The sequence below is a fragment of the Globicephala melas genome, chromosome 15 (assembly GCF_963455315.2).
Source record: "Globicephala melas chromosome 15, mGloMel1.2, whole genome shotgun sequence".
Classification (NCBI taxonomy): Eukaryota; Metazoa; Chordata; class Mammalia; order Artiodactyla; family Delphinidae; genus Globicephala; species Globicephala melas.
Window position 1 is genome coordinate 66850504 of NC_083328.1, and position 22544 is coordinate 66873047.

Genomic DNA, 22544 nt, shown 5'->3' on the forward strand with positions numbered 1-22544 from the left:
GTGAGGGAATACATTTCTGCTATTTTAAGCCAACCAGTTTGTGGTCATTTGTTATGGCACCCCTAGGAGATAAATATAGGGGGCAATGCTAACATGCACTTATCTCTTGGAGCAGATGTTAGGACTTGGCCTGGGTAAGGCTCATCAGACCAGGAGAGAGGCTAGGACAGGGGACAAGGTGTAGTAAGTTAAAGCCAGCTGTATGTAAGACATAAACTATGAAAACTTAATGTCCTAACCCTGTAGACATTCATATCTTGCTCTTATAAAATCCTGTTGGCAGCAATGGTGAGGGTGAGGTCTCTGTCCTATGAGAAGAACTCAACTGATAGAGACTCAGCCGTCTTTAATGCATAATTTCTGAGGTCCCCTTGGGTATCCACTCCACGTGTCAGGTGGACAGAGGGCAAGGTTTCAAATGGGGTCTTTTACAGATCAAGATTTTACGTGGCATTTATTACTTCTGCCCCTGTCCCATAGGGTGTAAATTAGCCATGTTACCCAAAGAAGGCCAGGAATTCTGGTTCCTGATTGGGTAGCGACATTTCAACAACAACTCTATTATGGAGAGAGAGCATGAATTCTTAGTGGATAGCAAACTAAGGCCTTAATGAAAATAGAAAAAATAACTGTAAAGGTAGAGAGATGAAAATAAAAATTAGGCAATATAACTCAAAACATAAAACCATCTTATTTTCACTTTAAAACTGACACAAAATATTATGAATTAAACCATAAAATTTATATCAGTTTTTAAGATAGGATAAAAGGCTTGCCTTTAGTATGCCTTTTTGGCGAAGACCTCTGATCAGGCTAATGTGTCCACTCCCCTCTGACATGCACTATTGGGAAAATAAACATAAACTCTGGAATCAGAAAGAACAAGGTTTAAGTTCTAGCTCCTCTACCTACCTGTGTGACCTAGAAAAATTATTTTATTCTTCTGAGCCTAGTTTCTTTATATTTGGAAATGGGCTAGTTTCTGTAGGTTACACAGTCTTCAGGATACAAAGACAAAATAAAAAGAAGAAAACTGCCTAATGTGTTTATTCCTGCACCTGCAAGAGTGGGATGAACCAAGGTCACACTTGAAGTCTGAGCAAACATAGCAGAGTGACAAAGGAAAACTGCAATGCACATTCCTCATTTACTGATGAGGGGGCCTCCCTTTCCCTATGAAGGGTGATAGGAAGAAGCATTTGTAGTCTGGTGAGCGCCACCTAGGGGATGCACTGGGGAAGAGTCTGTGGTGCAGACAAAGGGAAGAGATCATAATTTCTGTTCCTAAGAATTAACTTGAAGCTATATGCATGAAAGAGCTTCTGGGTACCATTTATTTGTTGTTCATCCTACTATCTCAAGAGGATGTAAGCAATTAATCATAAAGTTGCATATCTATGTTCTATCCCTGTTCAACTCATGCATGTGACTGAACAGAAGGAATTGTGGTGTAATAAAATGAAAAAAAAAAAAAAAAAAGAAAAACACCAAAAACCTTGCTCTCCATGAGAAGGACTGGAAGTACCTAGGTGGTCTGCTGCCTGTACATATATTGCTTTCCCTGTCCTTTATACCATCCAGAAGGGGTGTGTTTCTACTATGGGGCTGCCCAGATGGGGAACAGAACCAGGAGTCAGCCTAAACATTTATAAGAGAGAGTGAGTCAACACACACACACAAACACACACACACACACACACACACACACACACACACGCTAATAACTCTAAGGATTAAAGATAATTTGACAATTAGAAAATGTCTGCAAACTAAAATTTTTGTTAAATGTGATTAAGGATTAAATGACATCATAGAAAACAATGTGAAAATATGGTATACAAAATAAGCATATTTGTAAAAGGACCAAATAATACTTCTAGAAAATAGTAAAGAAAATATATAGAAATAAAAAATATGCCTTAACAAACAACTGAAACACTAGCATAGACACAGCTGAAGAGAGAATCCATGAACAGGAAAATAGATCTGAATTCAGCAGTGAGAGATGAGAAGATGATTGGTGCCTAATGTCAAGTTCAAACGGCAAAAGGTGACTGACACTGGTGAAACAGCAATCTGCTAAGAAGCTTGAGAGATGCATTGAGTGAGATATGAGGTTTGGTTTGGGACAAGATGTTCAACACTAGGGCTGTGAATGCGAGTGAGAGCTGGAGCTTTGTTTATATGCTGTTGCTTAGCAATGGCATTCCCCATCCTCAGTTCTGGGTGATCATGCTCTTTTTCCTCTACTATGTAGTCTGTCGCAGAATTACTTTGACTGGTGGTGTTGTTGAGGGAGATGGAAATTGGAATTTTGTATTCACTTAAGTTTTCTTGAAACGTAGATCTGCAAATTGTTTTAAAACAAAACTATATTAATAATAAAAGTATATTTTACATGCTTTCCTAACAGGTGTTCAGTAATGTCAGGCTTAGGATAAAATGTTTAAAATTGAGTAGCAACCTAGTAAAAACTATAATATAATTATGGCTATAATTAACAATGGAAACTTTATAAACCTCTCCATCTCTCATTCCTGCAGCTGGAGAGCCCCCTCAGGGGGCTCCAGGTTGGTGGGAAAGGGGTAAAACACTTTTATCTCCAGGAGCAGGTCCTAGAAGAGAAGGCAAGATACAGTCCTACTCACCTCCTGGTGGGTATTTCCTTGAATATAGAAAAGTTGATATGTGAGAGGTAAGTTCTTGGTCACCAGTACTTCAACCAGACACTTCCTGCTGAAAATCTCAGAAGCCCCTCATTCCTACCTCACACTATCAAGGCTAGTATTTCCAGCCCTCAGGCTGCGTTATTTGCCTTCATGCCTCAGAAGGCAGAGAATTCATAGCCGAAGCTTGAGCTGACAAATGGTAATAAAACTGAAGAACTCCCAAGCAGAATTTTGAGCTTGACCTCAGAGCTAATGGTCAAGCTGGAGATGATATATTTTTAATGTAAATATCCCTGGTAACATGAGCTTGGGACTCATGCCAGCAAAGCTTCTGAGGGGCCTTTTCTCACCCTGTGTTCTATGCATATGTTTCTCCTTCTTAAAGCCTTTTCTTCTCTTTAGGAGCAAACTTTGTTTTATGATCCCTAAAGCAGTTACCAACCTGATGAGTTTTCCAAAGTCATGGCTGAAAGACCATAAAACAAGTTTCAGAGATTGAGTTGAAGCCCTTAGGAAACAGTTTGTGGTCTAGATTTGACAAATGTTTGTGAAAATTTGGTTCTAGACTGTTGCTTATGCATAATGCATTCTAAAATGAACTTGAGCTGGCTAAAACAAATGGCATGTAAGAAAGAGCATTAGAGATTTGTTCATAAGGATTCAGAGTCTTTGAAGAATTAAATAAATATGCTAAACTTAACAGTAATGTAGTTGTTATGATTAATAATATATTTGAGCCTCCTGGTGGTCAGGGTTAAAAGAAAAGCCTATCCAAAAGGAGGAAATAGATTGATTCCTAGGGAGAAGTAATAGGTTCCATTTCATTCTATGTATTTTGCTACATTTTAAAAGAAATATGTTACATGAACACTTCTTAAGGGGGCATTAATAGGTACAATAGAAAGTGCCCTTACAGCAACATTAAAACCAAGACAAGGGTTTTTTAAATGGTCATTTGCTTAAAACAGCTCTGATAAATACCAAGGGTAAAAACTTGAAGCAAGATTTGAGTGAAGAATGTCTTCTAAGGGGCTGAGCTCACATGGGCTAAGTATGTGATTTCCCAGTGACAGTATCTTATAAAATAAAGAATAGAGTTTAGACTCTTCAGAGTGATGAATGAATAGGCTACCTATTGGTTCATATTTCTTCAATTTTTTTCTCTCTTAGAGACCCTTTTAAAAGAAATGCTGAGCGTACAATACGAACCCAAACTCTTGGTTTACAAAAGGTCTCATCTTCCTTCTAGTTTTATTTCTCCCCTTCCTTCTCCTTTCCTCTTCATCATATCTAAGATTTACTGATTTCTTATATACATCAATCACTATGCTTCGTGGTTTTCATGCATTATCTTGATCACTCTTCACAATAAATCTTATGAAAGAAGCGATGCTAAGTCCCGTTTATTAGATGTAAAAATTGAGGCAACAAGAGATTAAGTAACTTGCCAAAGGTCACAGTGTTAATAAATGTCAGCACTGAGGTTTTCACAATGATCAGTTATCTACCACCTTCATAATATTCTGCAACAAGACACCTCCGAACTCAATGGATCAAAATGATAACCATTCATTGTCAATGAGTCTCAGGGTAGGCTGTGTTCTTCTTCTGGTCTTGCCTGCCTCACTCATGTTACTGCTGTCAACCATGAGCTAGAGAGGGGGTTCTGCTCATTTTGGCTGATATCTCTGACATCTGGGGGGAAGAGGTCAGCTAGCTGTCTGTCAAGTGTCCTAGGTTGACCTTGACTTTCCTCAATGTATCTCTCACATCTTTCCAGGAGGTTAGAATAACACATTCTCATGGCAAGGAAGAAGTGTAAGAATGAAAAAGCCCAGGTTGGCAAGAGAGCTAGGAAAAACATGCATGTGCTTTTCAAGACACTGCTTACGTCATGTTTGCAAACAACTCGGTGGCCAAGGAAATCATGTGGTTGAACCCAGAGTTAGCATGGGAAGGGACTATCAAATAAAGGACAAAGGATGTGGATACAGTCAGGCCATAATGCAATCAGTACACTTTAGGAAGATTCCAAAGTTCCAGCTTTTCACAACTATGCCTATTGCCCATCAAAATGAACAGTCCTCTGAATCTCAAGATTGCTGCAAGAACCATAGTCCAATGGCATTCTAACTGAGCTATTTTGCCACTCTATACCCAGGTAGGGATGTGGGAGTCCAAAAAATTTTTTGTTTTCCTGAGTAGAAAGTGAAATGGCTTGGGCATGAAGACATATAGTGCATGCTTATTTCTTAATTTATTGTTTGAGGTATAAGAGTAAGTAATAGTATCTGTAATACAAACAACCACCCTATCTTAGAGGCTTAAACTAATGGAATTTATTTCTTACCCAAAAGCCAAGTGCGTATTTGGAAGGTAGTTTTACATTCAGTTCTAGGGTCTCAGAGTCCTCCACTAGATCCTCTGTATCATGCCAGAAGACAAGCAAAGAGGGGGAATTTCCTGGCAGTCCAGTGTTTAGGACTCCATGCTTCCACTGAAAGGGGCCCGGGTTCGATCTCCGGTTGAGGGACTAAGATCCTACAAGCCCTGTGATGTGGTCAAAAAGAGAGAGAGAAAAAAAAAAAGACAAGCGAAGAGGGAATGAGCTTGAGATTGGAGGACTGCATGGGGCCAGACCGATTCACCTGTATTTCACTGGTAAGAACTCAGTCACAGGGCTATATGTCCTGGAAGAAGAAGAAACAGGATGCAGTAAACATCTAACAGTCTGCATCAGTTTAGTTTAGTCTTTCAACATTGTATTCACCCACCTTCTTGTGGCAATGGCAACCTGATCTTGCTTTAGACGTAACTCACTTCCCCCTTACAATTATGTATATACATTTTTTTCATATGAAAAAAATTATTGAAGTATAGTTGATTTACAGTATTATATTCATTTCAGGTGTACAACAGTTATTCAAAATTTTTATAGGTTACACTCCATTTAAAGTTATTATAAAATATTGGCTATATTCCATGGGCTGTACAATATATCCTTGAAGTTTATTTATTTTATACATAGTAGTTTGTACTTCTTAATCCCCTACAGCTATTCTGTCTCTCTCCTCTTTCCTCTCCCCACTGGTAACCACTAGTTTGTTCTCTAGATACCATATATTTTTAGTGAAGCAAATTCTATCCCTGGATCTAGGGGCAGAGGGATTCTATAGAGAAAAGATATTTAAGCCAAACCTTAAGAATTAGTCAGGTTAACGATCTTGGATAAGAGAATCCCAACAAGTGAAAAGCTCATGTGGCACAATCTTGATAGAGTTCTGTCTTTGGGAGGAAATGAGAAAAAGCCTATGGTTTCATAGAATGGGAAATGGGAATGAGAATGGAGATGTCAGAAAGAGCTAGAGCACATGGGTGCCATGTTACAAATATTGGATTTAATATCAGCCTTAGATTCTAAGAACAATGGAAAGCTGCTGAAGGGTCCTGAGATGCCAGTGGTATTAATGATTTGTGTTTATACAATTCACATTTTTTATACTGTGAAGAATGCATTTGGCTGTCAGAGTGTAGTGGAGCCAGTTGGGAGCTTCACTGTAATTGGCAAGACCAGGTAGACAGATATTACACTAATCCAGGAAGAAAGGAGGAAGTTCTGGAATATGGATTAGAGACTAGTGATGGAATCAGTAGAAACTTAAGAAGACTTTGGCACTGACTAGACCTCAGAAGAGAGGCCAGTTTTAGACAGAGAAGGATCTAATTTTTATGTGGCCTGCAGATTATACAACTTGGGGGCCCTCTTTCAGAAAAAATAAAGAGAATTACAAGCTTAGGTATAAAAGGTAATTATTTATTTAGGGTTGGAAAAGAGGTTGGAACAAATTATTGGCATCTTGAAGATTCAGCTTCTTTTTTTTCTGATATTTTTTTAGCAGCTTACCAGGGATGTTTATGTTGAGATGCTCCCTGATCATAACTGGTACTTCGCTCTATATCTGGAATATTCTACCATTCCTAGAATCTCCCAACACTCACAGAGGTCCGTGAACTGAGGGGTCTGACATAAATATAACAGGCTCTCTTAGCTTTACAATAAACCTATCTCTGGGTTTTAATTAATTAGTTTTAGCATCATTAGAATCTGGTGGTGGCCAAAACAATGGGAGTTAATAATTTTAAAAATCAGCTAGGAATAAAATATTATACACACAAATGAGTGCCAAAGAAATAAAGAAAAATAATACAAAATAATACAAAGAAAATTAATGAAAAATCTTGAGGGACTCTGGTACTGAGTAAAGAAAAAAGGCAAAAAAAAAAAGAGATGATAGAAAGAAAAAAATCATCCAGAGATAGAAGAAAAGCAGGAGAGTCTCAGGTCACAGGAGCCAAGATTGTTCCAAACAAGGAATTATCAAGTTAAATGAACTCTGTTGAGTTATCCCTCACTGATACAGAATATGCAACTTTACTTTTAAAATATATAATCTGTAACCCTACACTAGAATGGTAAACTCCAAAAGAACAGAGGTTCATGTCAGTTTGTTCATTGCTGTATCCCCGATTCCTAGAAATGAACTTGGGTACATAGCAGGCATTCAATAAATACTTGAATGAATGAATGATTGCATGAATGAACAAATGAACTAATGAGTGAAAGAAAGAAAAAGAAATTGAAGTGTCCATTTTATTGGGCTGGCCAAAAAGTTCGTTTGGGTTTTTCTGTAAGATGTTATGGAAAAACCTGAACCGACTTTTTGACTAACCCAAATATTTAGTGATGTGGCAGCCTTTCATGGTGTTGAAAACAAACTATTTCCTGGAGATCCAAACGAAGCATGTTTGGAGAAATGAGTACACTTCTAGAAAATGGATATAGGAGTGTGGACAACTTTTTGATAAATGTTAAAAGAGGGCACACAGCAAAAGAGTTAAGGGGAAGTAAAATCAAAGATTTTTTTCTTCAGAATGGAGAGAGTTGAGCAAATGATATTCTGGAAGGATCTACAGTCCAGAGAGTGCAAAGTTATTGAAAAAGCAGAAATAAATGATATCTAGGGCGCAGGTGAAGCAACTGCCTCGGGTAGAAATATAGAACCTCTTAGAATTGCTTTCAATCTGGGTTTGATAGAATTACCAACATTATATGCACACCAATGTGTGGACAATGATATGATTTTTATTTTTTTTGCATGAGTGATACTAGGCTCTGCTTTGAGGTACCAGGGGGCAAAAGCAGGGAAGAAGAGCTCATAATTTTCTCCCCACCCTGTTTCTAATAAGACCATTTTCTACTACCCACAAACAGTCAAGTGATTTATAACGAAGACATTCTCCTCTTTGAGTAAAAATAAATTATAATAACATTTCTGGAAAAAAGCATGTTCCAAACGAGGTGATCCTCTTTGGGCTTGGGTTTATGTGTTCTCATACATTTGCAGAAAGCCAATAACCTCAGAGAGTCCTTGAGAATGGTACTGGTTATCTGCTCAAAGATGTCATTGCTCTGAGGGCTTCCCTGGTGGCGCAGTGGTTGAGAGTCCGCCTGCCGATGCAGGGGACACAGGTTCGTGCCCCGGTCTGGGAGGATGCCACATGCCGCAAAGCGGCTGGGCCCGTGAGCCATGGCCACTGAGCCTGCACATCCGGAGCCTGTACTCCGCAACGGGAGAGGCCGCAACAGTGAGAGGCCCGCACACTGCAAAAAAAAATAAAATAAAAAATGTCATTGCTCTGAATTCTTTAGAAGGTAATCCAAATATCGTGTCTTTTATGTTTGGGGATATAAGTTGAAGGAGAACCACAATATACAAAAAGCATGAGTGAGAACAAAGAAGAAAACTTTTATAGTATTAATAGGAATAAAACGTAGCAACAGGCTCAACTGCTTAAGATATCTCACTTCATGATAAAATGGGCTGCCATCATCCCTCACCTAAATAGTTTTTTAATTAGGAAATTGATATTATTTCAAACAGCAAAAAGACACTTCATCATATAAAATTGAATTGTAGTTAAATCCAAACTGGATCGTTGAAAATGTATACTTTTTTCTGTACATACACATACATACATATACACACAGAGACCCCACTGGTTAAGCTTCACTAGTACTATTGTTACTAAAATAATACAAAACAAAGATTAACGACTGATTAATGTTTTCAGTACTGATCCATACATTCCGTTCCATGTAACCTATGGAAAATTTCCCAGTTTCGGATCGCACACTCCCCTGGGTAATGGGAGCAGTGAAATTCTTCCCTGTTTAGCTTCAATGTCTGGGCAAAAGCATAAAGTGCTCAAAGGGATCATTTTGTATAAACGCTCTTCTTTATTGAGCTGCTCTGGTCAGTCCATCTCCATTCATAGCTCATTTTAGGAGTGTCATTCCTGTAGTCCTTGGAACAATGCACAGACAGGTAAATAGGGGAAGCTGCAGAGAAGAGCCGTTGTCTTACAAAAGGACGGCTGCGTCGGGCTCCTCTCCCCTCCTGTGCATCTGAAACCCTGAAATTGAAGGCTAATGGAGCATGTTGCTCAGAGGAAGCCTGGTGAAACCCTTCTTATTTAACCTACCTGTCTTTGAGCAACCTAAAGTCAGGAATCAGAAGAAAATTTTTTTCCTGGTTAAAAAAGTTAAGAAAGAAGACTGGAGAGGAAGCTGCGTACAGGTAGTACAGGCGTGCTAGGTACACGTGTATGTGAACACAGGTGGGATGTGACTTAGAGATGAGTAGCAATGTAATTGGAAAATGGCAGAAATTCCTACCTCGGGGCTTCTCCTTCAGTTTGCTCTGGGAGACCCATAAATCCGTGAACTTATGTTACCAGAATACAAGCTCCTTGGAATACCTTAAACCCTGGTGTTTTCTAAGAGCCTGGCACTTAGTAGGTGCTCAGCAGGGGGCAGTGTGACACAGTGGTTCAGGGCATGGACAGTATGTTCTCCCTGGGCCTCCTCTTCCTTATCTGTAACATGGGGACCATCAGTCTTTTCATGGAGTCCTGCACAGATTAAATTAAATAATAGATGATTAGCCTTGGCACAGAGGAAATAGTCAATGAATGGTAGTTCATTATTTATATATTTTAAAATATACCCCCCCTTCCAGCCTAGAACTCTCATCCAAAGTCCAGAGCTGCATATCTTTGTTTGGGAGGTCAGGGAAAACTTCCAACTCAAAATGCCCAAAATACAGCTCATGACCACCCCACCCTCCCAACCTGGTATTTGCCCAGCCCTCTCTGCTTCAGGCAAGAAAATAGCATCCAAGAAGTTTTGTAAACTATTATCCTTAACACCTCCCTCTCCCCTGCTGCTGCCCACCAAGCTAATCCGAATTCTTCCAATTTTACTATCTACCTATCTCTTGGGACAACCCACCTCTAGTCATTGCCCCCAGCACCTTCACCATCCGAGCACCATGCTCCCTGCCTTAGGGACGGCACTGCAACCCTAACTGGTCTGCTCCCCGCATCCTCCTTTGCTTCCCTCCGATCTGTTCTCTACATTGGTAGAGGATCATTCTCTTAGGAACACGCCTATGGCCTTGTTGTCCCCTACTTGAAAGCCTCCATTGCTTCCCAGTGCTCTTAGAAGGAAGACCAAACACTACCACCACCACTCCAGACTCAGCTTTTCTGTCCTCCTTCCCCCTCCTCCCTTCTCTGGGCTCCTCTCACTCCAGTTTGTTTCAGTTCCTCAAAGGGCATCAATTCCCCCCGGTCATGGGACTTAGCACCAGCTGGGCAGACTCCCCGTCACACCCGCCTTGGCCTGGTTAACACTACTCACCCTTCAGTTTTGTTGCTTCTTCAGTGAAAGCTTCCTGAACAGATCTGTCTCCTTTTTCATGTTCTCATAGCACTTGTACCTCTCTTTTATGGCCACTGTTAGGATAGAACATATATTTTTGTGGTTATTTGGTTCATATCTGTTTCTCTTCAAGGTGTAAGCCCCACAAGGGTGAGGGATGAGAGGTGGTGACGGGACTCAGTTTTGTTGATCTTTTTTGATTCTCCAGCACTGATAGATGCTCAGTATGTGTTTGTGTGTGTGTGTGCGTGTGTGTGCACGTAAGTATAACAGACACCTATTACACTCCAAGATTTACCCCAGGTTTTTATTCACTGACTTCTCTCTGTCTTTTCTCCAGCTGTTTGAAATACAGTGAAATCAGGGATTTCATTATGCTTTGATGACAGTGTAAAGCCAAATGATAATTGGGGCAAACTAGTCTCTGACTTTGCTTTGGAGATTTTTTGTTGTTGTTCAGTGAAAGCCTTTACCACATATTACCAGAGGCCAGACTTCTCTTTGTTTTCAATTTGAATCCAGGCTCCAACAGTCACTAACTTCCTGAAGATGACAGGATTCTGGAGTGAACAATCAGAGGGCGGTGACATCAACCATTGAGAAAAGCTGGAATAGCCAACGGCTGACTCTCTTTCTGTGACTAGAATAAGCAACTGGTCTTGAGACCCCCCCATTAAGAAAAACATTGTATGCTATGTCCCAACAAGGACCAGGATCCAACCAGAAAATGACTCAAATGCTAAACCAGTGCTACAGGAAGTGGAGAGATGGAGAGAAGCTGATTTAGAGGGCTTTGATTCAAGGCGGGGATGTTAAGAACTTATCTAGGCATCAACCCAATTGTGTAGGTGGCAGGTTGAAAGTTGCTTTTTGAAAACCTCACAAACATTGGGTATGGATTTTTCTTCATGAAGAACAATGCTTCTCAAACCTAATGTACACACCAGTCACCCAGGGATTTTGTTCACTTTCGGATTCAGTGGGTCTGAGGTAAGACCAGTGACTTTGTAGTTCTAACAGGTTCCCAGGTGATCTCAGTGCTGCTGGTCTGGGGACTGTAGTTTGGCCAGCAAGTATGTAGAACACTTTTACCAATCTTGGAGCAGCTCCTTAAATGATCCATACTGGCCAGAAGATTCCAGTGCTGATATAAGTCATAATCCAGGCTGGTAAGCTTGCTGTCATCTCTTCTAATGGCTTTGCCACTGGAGACCCATGTCGGCCCCAATGCTCTGTAAATACGAGTTATTCTTAATTATTAAAAAAAGCAAACTGGGCCACCATCAGCCTGAAATGTACCCAGGTTAGAAAAGGGTTTCTTGATAGATCCTGGTGTCTGGGACCTTGGATTGCACCGATAGCCAGGACAGTGCTCAGCACTCTTTGATACTTGCTGAAAGGTTGAGACAAAGTGGATAGATGGAGATCGGGTAAGAATAGAAGATACCTATTAAAGTGAGCTATCTAGAACAAATACTGAACAAGTATTCTGCTCTCTCCACATTTATCTAAATCAATCTATTTTATCTAAATATTATTATAGCTTTATAAGAAAGGAACTTTTATTTTATCTCCATTATATAGATGTGGGAACTGAGGCCCAAGGAGATTAAGGAACTTTCCCAAAGTTGTGCAGCTGGTAACTGAGGTAGCCCAGATTCTGACCTATAAAGACTCATTTTTAATCTGTTCTTAATCTGACTGCACATTAGAATTTCCTGAGGAGCTTTCAGAAAATATCAATTTCTTATCCCTCAAGAATTCTTATTTCACTTCTATTATTAAAAACAACAACAACAACAACTGTTCAGTGAATTTAATGTACATGCAGGGCTAAGTATGATTGTCTAGCTCTGACTCTTAGTCACTAGGATTTACTCCCTTCGGAAAGTAATTCAGCATTCAATACAAAGAACGAGGAAGGCTTGATGGGGTATTTTGAGGAGGCTGCTTTTGGGTCAAATCGTGGCCAGTCCTAACCCCCAGCCCACAGTGCACTTATGTTACAACTGCAGGACAACTCCCAGACTCAATTTGCTGAGATTCTATGAGGTAATAGCTGCAGAGTGTTTACCATGTGCCAGGAGACACTATCCTGAGATTTTATATACAATGCTTCTTATAATCTTTCAAGAATGCCTTAAGGTAGATACCTAGTAATCTTCTTATTGTACAGATGAGAAAACTAAGACTCTGAGAGGTTAAGTGCCTTGCTTTGTTACAAGTGGACCCAGGATTCAAACTCAAGCACTTCAGCCCAAGTCCATGGGGCAACCCACTTTGCTGTACTGTCATTTCATGGGCTGTACTTATTTCTCACAGGCTCAGATCATGCTTGTTTTCACTACCTGACATGTAGTAAGAGCACACTGGAGCTGCAAAAGATTAATTTTGTCAGGGAACGGAGCCCACATGAGAGAACAGGGCTTGATGCAGGGAATTTGGGGAAAGAGATTTCCACTTAAAACCAGGAATGAGTTTTATCTGACAAAGACATCCAGCAAAGGAAAGAGTTACTTTGGGCAAGAATGAATCCCTCCATCACCAGGATATCAAATATTTCCTAAGTACCTACTTGGTGGTGATGTTTTTATAAGGGTTCAGAGATCGAATGTGGAGATGGCATGGATGCCATCGGAGGTCTCCCTTTAGTCACTGTGATCCTGTGATCTGACTTTAGTCCCCAAACACTCAATCAGCAAGCGAGGGATTGATCATTTACAGTTACACAATAAAATGTTTCCAGGAATGATTTCCCTGTAGCATTTTAATAAGTACTCTATAAATAATAATTTATCTGAGTTGACTACTACACTAGACAAAGAATATATTAAAGAAGCCCAGCTAATTGAAGCTAGCAGTTAAATTCCTTGAATCAAAACCAATTGGTTTATTTACATGACTCTAAAGATTTGGGATGAAAACGGCTCATTATATCCTGACATTCTAATACCTAAAGATCCAGATGTTTCACAATATATTGACACGGCCTTCCAGGAAACCTAGGTGTAACACTGAGCTGAAAATATTCTGAGACAATTAAAAATAAATGGGGGGACTTCCCTGGTGGTGCAGTGGTTAAGAATCTGCCTGCCAATGCAGGGGACACAGGTTCGATCCCTGGTCCGGGAAGATCCTACATGCCGTGGAGCAACTAAGCCCGTGTGCCACAACTACTGAACCTGCATGCTGCAACTACTGAGGTCTGCATGCCTAAAGCCCATGCTCCACAACAAGAGAAGCCACTGCAATGAGAAGCCCACGCACTGCATCAAAGAGTAGCCCCTGCTCACCGCAACTCGGGAAAGCCCGTGCACAGCAGCAAAGACCCAAAGCAGCCAAAAATAAATAAACTAATTAATTAAAAATAAATAGGATCAGAAAGAGCCTGTAGTCTTCTTTGTCTGGGGGCTGAAGGAACTTGAAAGAAGCTGAAACCTGTGAGATTCAAGTCAGCAAGATTGCTGGTTCTAACCTGTATGACCACACAGCTTGAGTTACCAGCGACTGTCCAACTATACCTGTGGTCCTGGTGTAATATTTAACAGAACACCCTTTCCCTCCCAAAAGTGTCTGGGTTTGGACAATAAATTACATAGTCAGTATAATCATCCAAGTTATTCCTCAGGGAGAGAGACTGGATGGGGCACAGTTTAGTGGGGGCAAAACAGGCACTAAGGAAGACCCAGTTTCAGATGGTGAGAGGGATTACAGACCAGAAGGCAGAATGGAGGCTCAGGAAAGAGCAACTTCTCCCCATTCCTCAAATATTCTTTACCCTTGGGTAACTCAGTAGTTTCACACAACTTCTTCCTTCAGCTCAGCTTTAGCATGTGTATATGGATATCCTTTTTTTTCCTTTAAGTTTTTTTTTTTCCCAAGTTGTATTATTGTAGGCTGGCTAAGGACAAAGACACTAGGATGAGACATAAGATATACAAAGTCCTCTGAAGATTTTGTCTTAACTGGGAGAAAATTAGTGTGAATCAGCCTTGACAATTTAGTCTCTCTAGTCTTTCCTCAGGATTTTATCATAAGAACTAATGTTTTGAGCATGTGGCTGAGTTAATCACAAGTATTATTTTTAAGAGTCCTGTAAGTCCTATAGGACAGGTGTTATCACTCTTCCCATTTGATGGTTGAAGAAAATGACACTGGAAGAGATGAAGCAACTTATCCAAGATACCACATCAAGCAGGTGATACTGTCAAGATTCTAACACAGAGAGTCTGAGCCATGCTCCTCCTGATTAATACTCTCTTTTGAGCATGCCATTATGCACAGTTCATAAACAAATAGTTACTGAGTTGAATGGAGCAAGGAAAAGGATAGGAGACACTTCTGAAGCTCATAGTGTCTGGGGTGGGGTGAGATGTCGCAAGTCCAACCAGCACAAGTGTGAGGTAGAATATGGAAGTGTTCTGAGAGGTACACGTACCTGTGAAGAGATGTGTGTCCACTCAAGGAAATCGTCAAACGTTTCTGGAGAAGCGAAATTTGGGATTGGTTTTGAGGGGTAAGAAAATGTTAAAGAGATAGAAATGAGAAGAGGATTATGCCGGGCAGAGGGAACAGCCTGGCAAATGGTGTTGGTGAGGAATAAATGGTGAGTCTGGGTTCTCAGTTAATCCATTTGGGCTGGACTGTTATAAAGTTCAAATGCCTTATTATGAATTATAGGGACTCCCCACCATGACCTCTGCTCCCTACTTCCCATCACATAATTCTTTCCCTGTGTTTTACTCTCCAGATGCAGCTTTTTATACATTATACTTCTATCTCCCATATAGCTGTTTCAACTCAATGATACCACTCATGATTTTCTTTCACACTAGAATACCCTTCTCATGGATGCTTTCTTCATCTAGTTCACTGTTGTTGACCTCAACTTTGCTTCTACAAAAGAGCCTTCCCTGATAACTTGGTCGGGTAATTTTTGTCTACCCTATACTTCAATAGCTCCCTAGTATGTATCAACTGCTATGCACAGTGCTTAATACAGAGTAGGAGCTTAACAATAAAAATAAACAAAATAAAGTCGACTGGAAAGAGATGCAATTGGAGACATGCAACTTTCAGGCAGTGGTCAAGTTCAAAGACTGCTTCTACAGTGGGTCTAGTAAGAACTAGGGAAGTGTCTGAGAGAATAGCAGAGGGGTATGAGGAAGAAGAATTGCTGAGACATCATCTTGGCATGTGTACAAGAATCTTCCAAACAATTTGGGAGGACATAGAATTTCAGACTCTAAGAGATGGGAGGAAATTGAAGTCCATCTAATCCAATAAATCTCTTCCCTGTGCTTCTCAAACTTTCCTTGCAAATATTTAGCCATTTCTTCATCTCCTGTTATTGGAAAATCTGTGCTAGAAATTGCCGTCAGTCAGTCAGTCATTCATTCATCAAATGAGCATGTGTAAAATTCTGTGTAAACTTGTTGGTATAGCACCAGGAGCCAGGGGTGAGCAAGGCTTCTTTCCTATCCTAGAAAAGATGAGAGATTATTGGAGGAGACAGATGTTTGGAACAGAGGATAAAACCTCTTTAAGTACTGAGTCTCCTCTTCTCATTGGCTTCTGCCAGTAGAGTTGAAGACTCAAGTCAGCCTCCTTTTATGTTAAAACATCTACTAAGTCTCCCCAAGGATTTGCCAGCATGTCATTCTGATATGAGGCAATTATAAAATGTCAACTTGTTCTTCCAAGTTTACTTAGTAGATGGCTTCTTTAGATACATGCTCTTTTTGGTGTTCTTGGACCTAATCTGGTGTTCTTCATTACATGTGGGGGTCCCTCCACACCTCCAGCAAAGCAATTCTCCAGACACCATGTGGTTGTCCTACAATTCAATTCTGACACTCTCTACCCAGAAATGACATCAGATACCCCAGGGTAAGGGCTCAGTCCATAAAACTTCACCCTGCCTCCATCACACCCATTCAGATGCTAATCACAAGTCCAGGTAGTTATACGTATGCTTCTGATCAGTTGGCTATAAATCCAAAGTTCGCACCACCCCCTCCTTCCTTGGGTTTATTTGCTAGAGCAGATCACAGAACTCAGGCAACGTTTTACTTACTACATCAATTGATTTAGTATAAAAGGATATAACTCAGGAACAGCCAGATGGAAGAGGTGCATAGGACAAGGTGTGGGGAAGGGGCAAGGAGCTTCCACGCCCTCTCCAGGTGTAGCACTTTCCCAATACTTCCATGTATTTACCAGCCCAGAAGCAATCTGAGCCTTATCCTTTTGGGTTCTTTTGGGTTTTTATGGAGGCTTCATTACACGAACATGATTGACTAAATCATTGGCCATGTGTGATTGATTCAACCTCCAGTCCCTCTTTTCTCTGCAAGGTCAGTGGGGTGGGACTGAAAGTTTCAACCCTCTAATCACAGGATTGGTTCTCCTGGCAACCAGACTCCATCCTTAGGTGGGGTCTAAAAGTCACTTCACATAACAGGAGACATGTTGATCCCTCTCATCATTCAGGAAATTCCAAGGGTTCGGAGAGCTCTGTGCCAGGAACTGGATTGAAGACCAAATGTATATTTTTTATTATAAATCACAATATCATGTATGTGTTGAAGTAGTCGTTATGCAGGGGGTGTGTAATAAACACATGCAATGGGAAATTCAGTAAGAACATACAGGACCATTCATGTTTCTCAATTGTAAGTTAGAAGGCAGAACCTTGGGCACTGGATTTTCTTAACTTTGGGGTAAGTGTGACATAATAATCCTCATTCCTTCTTGCTTGAGAAATGAAGAGAAATGAGTGCTTTGTTCAGTTATTGATATAAAAAAGTCAACTTTAAAGCAATATTTTATTAGAACCATAAGTTTTGCTTGAAAATTTTTTAAATCCGGAGTTTATTTTCCCTTGGTATTGCCACAGAGCATCAACAGGAATTGAGATAATTTTTTTTCTTGTATTTGTACCCACTTATTAAACACACATGTGAGCTAGATTCCTTGCATAGGTGCAAAAGGGATTAGAAGAAGGGGAAAAAGGTGAAATTTGGTCCATTGACCTGTTTCCCTGCCCTCAGGACTCTTTCACACAGCTGTGAGAAAAAGGGAGAGGAGGAAGGAGGTAATTTAGCAGCTCATATCCAGATGTTCATTTCAAACACACGCTGAACAACTTTTGCATGGTTTATTTCATTTTCTGAAACCATTTTTCACAAGCCTGTTTTCTCAGCTGGGAAACTTCTGGTGTAGTCTTTTCAAACAAATATTGCATTTGGCATTACAAAAAAAAAAGAGCTTTTGAGACATTCAAAGGACAATATGTTTGCCTTGGTCTGCAGAAGCAGGACTACAGGAATGTAGGCATTCTGTACCACCCAAAGTATAGGTGGAGTAATGTTCTACTCTTAGATTCCATTTACATGGAATCTTAAGAGCTCCTTTAACTTGATCATTGTAATGCTCTGCCATCTTTTAGGTTGGCTTGAAGTGTCAGAGCCAAGAAACCTCACTAAAGACAAGCAAGGCCAGTGGAAGAATCCACCAGGGTTAACACTAAGCCAGAAACTTCTACATGGCCCTTCAAACAAAGTAGTCCATTTTCATAAAACTCTGTGCTATTCTAGTTCTACTCACTTTCTTAAGTAAAATAAGAAGAACTAGAGGAATAACAGTTCTGAATGCCAATGATTCTCTTATGCAGAATCCCATAGGATAACATCCCCATGGCTGGTTCCATTCCTCTCAAGGTCCAGTTCCTGACAACAGATTGTTCCACCAGAGTCATAGGAGTTGGGGTCTAAGAAAACCCCTTCCCCCACCAGAGTGGAGCTGTTCTCCTGGCCAAGTATAGGAGATAAACCATTCCTCCTTCATAGTTTCTTTAGGTTGAATAAAACCTAGGGATAGATGCAGGAAAGAATGAACAACCCAATAAAAAAATGAGTCCAAATGGAAGACTAAGTTCTGTCTCTTTGAAGAAAGGAAATCAAACCACAAAGATAAAGGAAAGAAACAATAGAGCAAAGTTTTGATGTTGGAGACATTAAACATGGAACGTTTTAAAACCTAAACTGAGTCTTGGATAGTTTCTTAACCTTCCTGAGACTCAGTTTTCCCACTTTTAGAATTGGGCACCTAAGTCCTTAGACCAGAGTATTAAAATGAAGATTGAGTATGAAAATGCCTTGTGCAGTGTCCTCATTATTGACTAGCTCTCGGCACCACATTCCCTTGACTTAAAAAGAATAGTGAAAGAATGTTAGAAGCCTTTATTTCTGTAGTTGTTTCTGTTGAGGATCTGTGTGTCTCTGAGATATTAAAGAAGATATCCAGGGGATGCGGTCGAAGAAGGAGACATAGGAAGATCATGAACTCACTTCCCATGGACACAGCAAATCCACAGATATATATGGGACAATTTCCTTTGATAAAGACCTGAGAACTGGTTAAGCTGCTCTGTCAAATTGGGAAAACAGAGGAAGGTAGTAGAGGCCGAAATAGATCTTGCCAAACCTCACTCCTGTCTGGGCGACTCACAATTGGAAGGGAACTTGCAAACCCGGAACTCCTCCCTGAGGAGCAAAGGGTTCATACCCCACGTCAGGCACCCCAACTTTCAAGACTTTCACCTAAGAGATGAACACCAAAAACATCTGACTTTGAAAACCAGTGGGGCTCACAAGACCCAAACCATGAATGGCAAATTGAGAAATGTCTCTTAAGGTGCTCGACTGTGGACTCACTCAACTCAGTGTCCAGTGCAGAAACAGCCATTTGAAAAGCACAAGACTTTATGTGAAAGTGATATATTTACTGACTTCGGAGCATTGGCCTGAGGGACAGGGGCCTTTTGGGATAATCTCCAGGGACAGAGGCACTGGTGGGTACCATTTTCATTTTCGTGCTCTCTCTCTACCTTGCTAAAGCTGGCAATGACTTTTTGCTTTTTTTTCCTCTTTCTCTTTTTTTCCCTCTCTTTTTTCCCCTCCCTTTTCTCTCTCTCCTTTCCATTTTTTCTCCATGGGTGCCATCTTTATCCTTCAACCGACAGGTGTCATCTTTTTGGGCTCCCTCTGCCTCTTATAGCTGGGGCCCTGATTTTTGCTACTATCCCCCAGGGGACACCTCCAGATCTGGGGCCAGCAAGGGTTATGCTTGCCATCTCACAGGACTGTATATATTTGCATACTTTAAAAGTTTCTGGATGAGGGTCTGGCTTCGAATCAGCCTGAATCTGGGTGCTAACTAAAATCTTGCCCTTTGGGACACTGACAGGTCTTGGCACACTCTTAGCAACGGGGAGCTACTAAAAATGAAATAGGATGGTATTTGTCTTTCTCCTTCTGACTTATTTCACTTAGTATGATGATCTCTAGGTCCATCCATGTTGCTGCCAATGGCATTATTGCATTCTTTTCTATGGTTGAGTAGTATTCCACTGTATATATATCCCACATCTTCTTTATCCATTCATCTATTGATGGATATTTAGGTTTTTTCCATGTCACTGAGTCACTTTTCTGTACAGCAGAAATTAACACAACATTGTAAATCAAGTATACTTCAATAAAAATAAATAATAAATAAATAAAATTTTTAAAATATGAAATAGGCTGCTTGGAGAATCCAAAATGTTCAAAGAGACACCAAGAGTTAGGATAAGATTGAAAAATAATGTTCATCTCCTATCTAAGGCCACTCCTTCAAGACTGGGAAAAGATATCCAGTAAGCTGTTGGTTATAAAAATCTAAATGTCAGGAGAGACATTTACTTTGAGGATAGAGATTTAGTCTTCATAAGCACAAAAGTGATGACCAGATGCTTAAGAGTACATGAGAAAACCGAAGAGACTATCGAGATTGGAAGGGATAAAGGACATAGAACAGAGATGGGGACGTTGCCGTTTGAGGAATGGCCACATAGGAAGACCCTGCAAAGACAATGGAAAAGAAAATTGAACAAGAACATTTAAAGTGGAAATTAATGAGAACAAGGCCAAGAATATTTTTTAAAAGAAACAAGAGGGAAGATTTTCTAAATTTTAAAATAAATATACATATTACACTCTGAAATACTGGGAAGTGGGAGAAGGAATGAAAAAATAAAATGTGCTAACTTTCTTCATTGAAATAAGATAGAGTCAAAAGCTATTGTTTTTTCTTGACCTTGATAATTAGAGAAATAGCAGATCAAGTATGTTCTTTTGCAAAATTTAGTAGAAACAAAAACAGGATGATTCCTCCCAAATTACTGGAGGAGATTAAAGAAATCAAAGCAGAGTTCAACTAGCAAAAGACAGGAAATATGGGAAATGATAGGAAAGCATGAAATACAGAAAACATAAAATAAGATCACAGAAGGTAGTGCAAATTTATTTCTTATGACAGTAAATATAAATGATTTTAATACCACAATATTTAGAAACCATCAGTTCAAGTGAGAAACAAAAATATACCTCTTGGAAGATATACTTTTTTAAAGTGTCTTGGAAACTTTAACCATAAAGTATCTGGAAAATGTGCATCAGGAAAGTGCAAATAAGAATGACATAGATGTTCAGTTTATATTTATTTATATTTATTATCAGATGGAGTAGAATCCTACTTTATATCAGATGGAGTAGAATCCTGGGTTAAAAAAAATACAAACAGGAAAAGAGTTAATTTACTTGGAGTTATATTCCGTTATGAATAAATGATTGTTATATACTTTTCTCAATAATAAAGTATTAAATAAATATGTAAATTAATCTTTTAGAAATTGAAAGGAAAATTTTTGTTTGGAATATCAGTTGTCCCTCAGTATCCATGAAGGATTAATTCCAGGGCCCCTCCGAGATTTTACAGATGCTCAACTCCTTTATACAAAATGACATAATATTTGCACATAACCTAGGCAGGCATATCCTCCTATATACTTTAAATATATCCAAATAACTTATAATACCTAATACAATATAAATGTTATGTAAATAGTTGTAAGTACAATGTACATGCTATACATATAGTTGCCAGTATAGGGAAAATTCAAGTTTTGCTTTTTGAAACTTTCTGGAAATTTTTTTTCTAAAATATTTTTGATACAAAGTTGGTTGAATCCATGGATGTAAAACCCACACGTAGGGAGGGCCAACTGTGTGTGTGTGTGTGTGTGTGTGTGTGTGTGTGTAAAATTCTCAACTAGACACATCAAATACGCAAAAATAACTAAGGATAGATAAGGTTTTATTAATATAATAAGAATATACAAAACATGTACATTACCCCTACAGAATGAATACTCATCATCTATGTTTCAGACGTTTTCCCTCTGAATTTCAGTGAAGTCTTCCTAGAACCAGCTTCATTTGCCTTTAGGATGTGATTTCCATAAGAATATGAAGTTATTTCTCCATTGTGTTCTACCATATGGTCACACTTCTCTGATGACGTTCTGGACCCCATAGCTTAGATGTGCTCCCACATGCTAGTACCCAACCTTTTCTAGAAAGATCTTAAACTCATTCTCTAGGAAGAAGGACAAGCTCTTGAGAGACGGACTGACTCTCTAAGCTCTTATTTTACAGGTAAACTTCTGAGAATATTAGTTTAATTTACCTTCACAAAAAGCTCTCTTCCTTTAAATTACTTGTTCTGATGAATGTCTTTCCAAGACTTAACTTCTGCACAGACTTTAGAGGAACCCATTCACATCACCCACATTAGAAGTAGCATGAAAAAAAAAAAGTAGCATGTGAGGGTATAGTCATCTCTTACTGCAGTGTCTTATGGGTACATTTGAATTGCTTTATATTTTTTTAAATTCAATTTCATTTTTTCATACAGCAGGTTCTTATTAGTTATCTATTTTATACATATTAGTGTATATATGTCAATCCCAATCTCCCACTTCATCCCTCTTCACCCCCCCCACTTTCCCCTCTTGGTGTCCATACGTTTATTCTCTACATCTGTGTCTCTGTTCCTGCCTTGCAAACCGGTTCATCTGTACCATTTTTCTAGATTCCACATATATGCGTTAATATACGATATTTGTTTTTCTCTTTCTGACTTACTTCACTCTGTATGACAGTCTCTAGATCCATCCACGTCTGTATTACTTTATGATGAATTGGATC